This window comes from Syngnathus acus, chromosome 2, assembly GCF_901709675.1.
Source record: "Syngnathus acus chromosome 2, fSynAcu1.2, whole genome shotgun sequence".
In the NCBI taxonomy this organism is placed as follows: Eukaryota; Metazoa; Chordata; class Actinopteri; order Syngnathiformes; family Syngnathidae; genus Syngnathus; species Syngnathus acus.
The window spans coordinates 13586552-13594649 of record NC_051088.1 but is presented as its reverse complement, the minus strand read 5'-3'; the positions used below and the strand labels follow the sequence as shown (position 1 = coordinate 13594649).

At 39.3% G+C, this 8098-nt stretch overlaps 1 long non-coding RNA gene across 1 annotated transcript; it reads right to left on the bottom strand.

The window, feature by feature from the left end:
• Positions 1-599: 599 nt before the first annotated feature.
• LOC119139042 lies at positions 600-7185 on the bottom strand. The gene is made up of 3 exons (XR_005101290.1): positions 7114-7185; positions 3418-3486; positions 600-1416 (listed from the first exon to the last, which is right to left on the bottom strand). It is a non-coding gene; the product is annotated as an uncharacterized LOC119139042 (long non-coding RNA).
• Between the last annotated feature and the right edge of the window lie 913 nt (positions 7186-8098).

Here is an 8098-nt window from a genome sequence, read left to right as displayed (position 1 = left end):
TGGAAATTTGCCTTTATGTAGATATGGCATGCTTTATCGGCAGCACGACATCTGCTGTAAGAAAGTCAGCTGCCGTTGCAGTAATCAGCGAGATTCCTCTCCACTTCTCTCTGGGAATCCTCGATAAGGAGAAGGGGAGGGGAAAAAAAAAAGACGCAATGTCATATTTATTCATTAGCAACTTTACGATTCAATTCTCCTCCACTGAGGGCCTGTCGAGTCCACTACACAACCACCAAGAAAGATAAAAGTAATTCAGAATAAAATCAAATTACAAAAAAAAAATCCTTGTGATTTATTATTTTTTGCTTTGGTCTGCGGGAGTCATGAGAGAACAGTGATGGTGGAACTTTTCTTTTTCCACGCGTGTAATAAAGCAGATGAGAATCCCCTCTGTGTAGAGGTAATCATTTTCTCATCATAGCAGGGGAGCTAGAAATGGAAAATTGAGTCATGCTCCAAACTGGAGAGAATATGAACAACACAACCCATGGACGAATTAAATTAAGATGAAAGTTGCAAGTCGGAGAATACACCGAATAGAAGACAAATGAAAACGTGAATTGTTGAATTATTCAATGTTTGTGTATTTGTTTATTGGGCTATTCATACCAAAGCAATACTTCATGATAAGCTCAAATGTACAGTTTGTGCCGCAGAGGCCGGAGCTAAGATTGCAATGTGTGGAAATCTTTTCACTTAGCACAACGTTGGCTCTCTCACCCCAAGGTGATCTAAATAGTTTGAGTTTATTCCATTGATATCGCCATTGCTATTTTCATATAACCTCTATTGTAGCTGTTGCATCACAACCACAACAAAAAAGTATTCCAGACTGTCAAAAAATGCACAAGAAAACATTTTCTGTAGATTCACCTTGCCTTGCTTGTGCTTGAGTCAAACCTTGACAAGAACTAAAAGCAACCAGCAGATAATGCAGCTTTCCAACATTTCCACCTCACAGTCAGTTAGATATTAGTTTGCCTGTCTTACAATATTTTTTCCCAAATAAATTTTGAACTCTTTAATTCCAGACACGCTTTTTTTAATTACAGACACAAACATAATTTTTTGCACCTTTAATTTAGTGTTGACAGGTTCAAACAAGTCCATATCATTCTCTGACTGGGTACAAAACTGAAGCTACCGAATCAGCCTCATGATGCTAATATCAATCCGATATTGACTGGTATCGATTATTTGGACCGGTGTGGAGGCTTTTTGATAATGGCATAGATTAGAAAGCAGCATTTGACATTAAAGAAACAAAAAGAACCAAATAAAAATGCTTTTTCCTGAGACATCTCGGTGACCTCTGGAATTCTTGAGTGACTTTATTGGTCCTTTTAAAATCACCTCTTTTCTTGGGGAGTTTAAATTGAATGTTCAGCCTTTCCTGGTCCACTGTTTAATTTCCTGTAAAGTAATAAACAGGCAATTTATTACAGCCGGCAGAGCAGAGCTTCCGCGAGTGCTGCTGCAGTCTCTTGGTTTCTTCTAATTTCCCAACGACCTGAATGAAAAACCATTGCTCTACTTTTGAGATTAAGGATTATTATACAGTGAGTCGCATTTATTTTGCAGTGTATTTCGTTGCTCATTTCAGAAAACCATACCTCCTCCTTTTACCATTCACTATGAGCGGAGAGTATAACACGGGTTTTGCGGGAGAGCATTTTCGCTTAGGTTGAACAAGAATTAAATTTTTTCCACATGCTCTAGCTGGCATGAGGAGGAGCATTATTAGGTTTTATGGACAGAGGGCCATGCGGGGTGGGAGCAAATGTAGCGCAAGCTAAATATTTGACAAACAGCCAACCCAAAAAAAATAAAAAAAAATAAGAAATTGCATTTCATATTTTGGTTCACAATTAATAAAGATGCCATACTGCATATGTTTATATATCTGACATCTCATTTTACTTAGACCTCCCCCCCACCTCCCACCCACAGGCACACGCACAAAGCTCCAGGCTCCATTAGCAATCAGTGTGTGAATAGTGGTGCCACTCAGTGGAATCGGTTCCCGTATGAATATTTGATGATCCAAACCAAAATGCACTAATTACAATTCCAGCAATCGTACTGGAGCCCACTTGTGCACATCACGTCCGATGTTTAGTGGCTCAGGTGTGATGGCGTACTTAACAGAGGTCATACGAGTTTCGTCGCAAATGAGTCTCAAATGAGGCATTTAAATTCTGCTTGTTGGTGGCTGCTAAAATGCCGAGTGAAAAGAGTGTAAAAAGGCCAAAAATGCACTTTTGCACACTGTATCCATCCCGATTTAAAGTTTTGGAGTACTCTGCGAAATTATTCCAGTTGAACTCGGGCACAAAAATGTTTAATGCACATTATGGACCTTCTGGGCTTCAAAGACATATTGCTGACATCAAAGGTACCTGGGCTGACTCCTCCACCTGTCTCACTTACGCAGCCCTTCCCCTCCCCATCTGATGAAATTGGGTTGATGTAATTAGTTTTAGCAACAAGTTACAACAAAGCCATGAGTACTCAGTGTAGCTGTGGCTGCTACTCAATAAAGGGTGCTGCGCTGCATGGTCGTCACATGACAATACTTCAAGGGGAAAAAAATAATTTTATATATATATATATATATATATATATATATATATATATACATACATACACATATATACTGTATTTTCTGCACTGTAAGGTGCACCGGATTATAAGGCGCACCTTCAATAAATGGCCCATTTTAAAACTTTGTCCATATATAAAGTGCACCGGATTATAAGGCGCATAGAATAAATAACTCAACGTTGCTCAAACGTTAATGCAATCACAATATAGTAACACTCGAAATAGTGAAAACAATATATCAATAACTCAACGTTGCTCAAACGTTAATATCACACAACACACAAAATAAACACGTGAAGCTTACTTTAATAAATTAGTCCTCATCCACGAATCCATATTGGTCCATATATAAGGCGCACCGGAAGCGCACTGTCGGCTTTTGAGAAAATTGGAGGTTTTTAGGTGCGCCTTATAGTGTGGAAAATACGGTAGGGAAAAGGGGAGAAAACAAAATCTTAAATATAATTAATCTTTGGCGGCGGTGTATATTGTGTCAGCAGTGCCTGTGCAAACCTGACAGTAACATCCTGGATGTCATTCATTGCTCTGCTGCTACTACAATATGCAACCATACAAAACAATTGAATCCAAATATTCGCACAATGGCTCATGTTATATCCAAAGAGCACATTAGGACTAACACTAGGAGTTAATAGTGCCACATTGAATGCACATGTTAACATATGCTCTTGATATACCCTTGTAATGAAATCATATCCTGGTGCTCCAGAACATTGCTTATTTCCTACCTAATATTTCTATTTGGGGAGTCCATCTGTGTTATTAAAAAAGTATATAAAATTTACTTACTTATATGGTTCATCTTTAATCTCCATGCGTGAAAGCCCTTTTTCATCCAATTGGCTTGTTTTTGGAAGCCTGCCGACAAAACGAGAGCAAAAAATGTCATCAACTTGACGGGTTGGAAAAAGGCGCATGCACGCACGCACGCACGCACGCACGCACACACACACTGACCAAGACAAAGACTTCAGTCATGTTCCTTTCTCTCTGTTTATTGTTGATTATTCTTTGGATTATTTTCATTACTTTTTAATGTTAAGTCTTTATGCGCAGTGTTTTGTTTCAGCTGCAGTTGTTTTTAAAGTGCTCTATCAATAAAGTTAAGTTGGGTAATATGGCCTAAGACAACTTGGAGGTGGTTGGTAGTGCAACTGCGAGCATATACAAATTGTAGCATCCCTGTCAGTGGTCTAAAATTGCCCAATCGAATGTATTATTCATGGGAATACAATGTGTAAACAATTTCTTATATTTACTGTTATTACAGAGCACAGCGGGCACCAAGGGTGCAGGCAGAATTTCATCTCAATACCAGACAATTACATTTCTACTCGAAGGTTAGAGAAAGAAAGAATTCGAACCGAGTAACACCACGGCATTTAAATTTGCAATTTCTTCTGAGAAAATTGTTGAATCTTTTAACAATATCCCCATCTATCAATAAAATGCATTTTCGACGGCGTGGTCATTGTATGATTTTGCCATAAATCAAAGCTCAAGTAGAGATGTAAAAGCAGATGTGTTTTTTCCTTACTGCAAATCTACAAGATCATCATTCACTTCTCCATGTCCTAAATTAGATGATGACTAGATAGGGGAATACGTTATCACCCATTATAGCCTCTAAATCCCTTTCTTCATGATTGCCTGATGTTTAATTTAATCAAGAACATTTAAGGTCTGTAAATGCATCTTGATTGCTGAAGGCTCGCTAACAAGTAGAGCTGGCAAGTCAAAAACAAATAAAGACTACAGGAAAATCTGAAATGACCTGATCCTGATATATAATTAAATTTATAAATTATAATTAATCTCTTGATCTGAGAGCTGCATTGTTGGCATAATATTCCCATCCACTGATGTCACTATAGGAGATTAGGGGGAACAAGGAAATTACATTTTTTCATGATAATACAGAAGTGGAACCAAAATGGTAATAAAATTCAACATCAGAATTTCAAACTCCTCCGAGATACAAAAAAACCGAGACGTATGGTGAAACGGCAAAACACCAAGCGATCCTAATGGAAACTTGATCATTGGTAATAAGTACTTGAATGATTGCTCGCAATGCTTTATCAGAGCAAGAAAAATGTTGAGGTTGTCATTTTTATGCTTAAAGACAGATTTTTATTATGTCCACTTAGACGGACAAAATGGAGCAATTTGGATTGACAGGCTTTTAAAGGTTGAGAGTTTCTTTTAACGTTCCCTTATAACAGGGGTGTCAAACTCATTTTTTTCACGGGCCGCATTGTAGTCATAGCTTCTTTTGGAGGGCCATTATGACTGTCAACCCAAATAAATGTATGAGCACCTCATATTATATACAGTCAAAGCTACAAAACAAACTGACAAATAACTCGTTTTCAAATCAGACGAGTAAAAATTGGTCAAATATTTAAAAAAAAAGATATTATTAAAAAGAAAGACAATTTGCAATTCTAGTAATGACACTAATTTGATGCACAATCTGTCTTCGCGGGCCACATAAAATGATGTGGCGGGCCGTATCTGGCCCCCGGGCCTTGAGTTTGACACGTGTGCCTTAAAAGATTGTGTGTTGCACTTGAGAAAAGAAAGGTGCGCCTCACCTATACCTACAATAATTGCTTTGAATCTGAAAATGACATGAAATGAAGTATAATTGAATTCATTTTGTGCTGTTACATCTGTCAAATCGCTTTTGAATTACTAATAACTCACCGAGATTAAATATAGGAGTAATTTTTTTGTGCTCGGAATATATGAACATGCTCAGTCTTTCAATAGTACCTCAGAGAAGATTCTGAAACCGTACTTCCTTTGTAACGGCACGGCCAGAAAATGTGCAATGGAAAAGCGACCACACTCAATTTGTGCCTCAATTTCCATTTGACCTGCCTCTCGTAAACAAAAGTGAGCTGTTTCACTGAAAACGTTTGTTTTGTTTTGTTTTAGCTCCTTACATCCTCGACTCTCATCATTTCTTGTTTTGTTTTGATGCGGTAGCTACGGTCAAGGATGCCTCACATCTCATTAAGAATAGTTCTTTCTCAAAAACATTCCAAGCACAATCTGAAAAGAAGTGCAAATGAAGCACTTGTTGCTATTCCAAGCCTTTGGTGCGAAAAAAACCAAAGCATCCAAATGCTTGTCTAAAGCATGACACTTGTATTACTGTTTGCTTAGAGAGTCATTCTCTTTTCATATAGAACACCCACTGTAGGCGCCACAAAAATGAAAAAAAAAAAATGGCTACAAGCAATTATTTCGGCTCGACCAATTCAGCGTAAGTATGCAGTTACACATCCCTCAAAGGGCAGGCTCTTGAATTGGTCTGAATTACTATTCAAGGACCATTCATCAATACGCTGTGACCTAAGAAATTTAAATTTATATTGAGTGTATTGGGTGTAGAAGACTCTTAAACGACCCATAGTAGCAAAATAGGAGAAATAGAAAGAGGCCCCGCCCCTTCTGAAAAGGTATTCAAACCTCATGTAAGACTTCTGAAGAGCTCAATGCATAGTAAACACAAAATAAGAACAGGAGCTGAGATAACATGCTATCAGGATTCATGGAAGGAAAACTCTCTAATACATTACAACGTGCTGTTACTGTTTCATCTCCAAGCTACATGCGGCTCAGGCAGGCGCTCTGTCTTTATGCCCACTTGGTCATATCTAGTCTGGAAAAGCGGGTGAACCGCTTGGTTCACAGGAAGAAAAACGGGTCACGTGGTAGATCTACATTTCCTCATTTGGAATTCGGTGGCAGCATTCCAGGCAAAGGCAATTTACCTACTGAACTTGTCTGATGACCAGAGGCAAAGTATGAACCCCCACAGGTCTGCTTTACTTAAAGGGGAACGGGGACTCCATCACTGGGAATAGTTTAATAATTTAGTATGGCCTTAAACTAATCTATTTCAAGCGCCAAGATGCTATTTACGTGTATTGAGCAAACGCTCAAACAAGTGAATGGAATAATTTACTCACTACTGTTGCTCTGTGTCAGGGAAGCTCCAGAAGTTCGAAAAGACAATAAGAGAACCTAAGAGCCAAATTGCTATTTAAAAGCCCATTGTTTATTTATTCATTTATTATTATTATTATCCTATTATTTGTGTACAAATATATTTACCTTGTCTGGATACGATTGGTGAAAAATACTATCTCTTTGGCAATTTTGTTAAACTTGCACACAGACCAGAGTTTGCAGAAGATTCACGATTGGCGGAGGCGAAATGAAGTAAGAAAAGCAGGGAAAAGAGTCGTATAAAGAAAATGGAAAGGGAAACATACAGCTGAGGATCTTTAACAGCCGTATCCCTCCATCTCTGATCAAAGCATCCTATCAGCCTTCGGGGCATCTCGGCCGAGTGCCTCCCATAGCTGCTAAAAATTCATCCTGCCAAGGAATAATTTTAACACCTCTCCTTCCGTACTCGTCAGATATTTGTCCATCCGTCGCCAGGTTCTCACACATCATTGCATTTACCACAGCTGGTTCGCCAATACCATAGCGCTGTCACGTCTCGTCTCCGGTCGTTTCCTCGTGTGCCAGTTTTATCATGGTTTCCGTTCTGTGCACTCGCCCCTCCCCTCCTGTGTCTACCTGTAATCGCCGTGACCTACCTCTCGTTACCCGTCTTGTATATAAGTCCTGTCTGCGTGTCACTCCCCGGTCAGATTGTTCTGTTAGTGTGTCGGTTCCTCCTGTTACTCTGCCTCTGTCAGTTCTGTTTCTGTCGGTCAGTCAGTCCCATTGTCGTTCTGTTAGTCCGTCGTATTAGTTTGCCTCCCTGTTTGTTCCTACATGTTCCTGCTTGTTTGTTCCCCTCACCCTCTCCTCGCCTTGCTCCATTCCTGCCCGTGACAAGCGCACCTGAACGTGAAATGGGGTCACCATGACGATGAATGTGAATACCATTTTGCATGCTTCACTCATTCTTGCAACAATTCTTTTCAGATGAACAGGATTTGAGTGAATCATGTCTGAAATGGTGATCATGCTACCTCCTCCTACCTATTTGAATGCTTATTCAAGCAGCAACTGACGCTCATTGTTTGGCTGAATGGATGCAGCTGTTTTTAGGATGTCTGACTATTCCCATCCACCAGTCTGTTGCAGTTCACCCGTTGTATTTCTTTCAACGGTGTCTCCATCCAAAGATGAGAACAATGGTATTCTACATTGCTCTAACGTCTGAATTTCCCTTAGCCATTGTTAAAAAAACTCTCAGCAAATCTTTAATCTATCATCACGCTGTGAGCGCCTTGTCTCTTGGGTCAAAAATGACCTATGGAACAGGATGCTGGGACCAAGACAAGGAAAGCCCAGTGAACTGCATAAACAGGAAAGATCATGCACTCATTGTGGAAAAAAATAACGTTTTCAAAATCATGACCTATACAATTCTTTAATGGGTGGAGGCAGGAATGAGTGGAATTTTCCTCACTTCGAGCACCAAATCGCTGTGGAA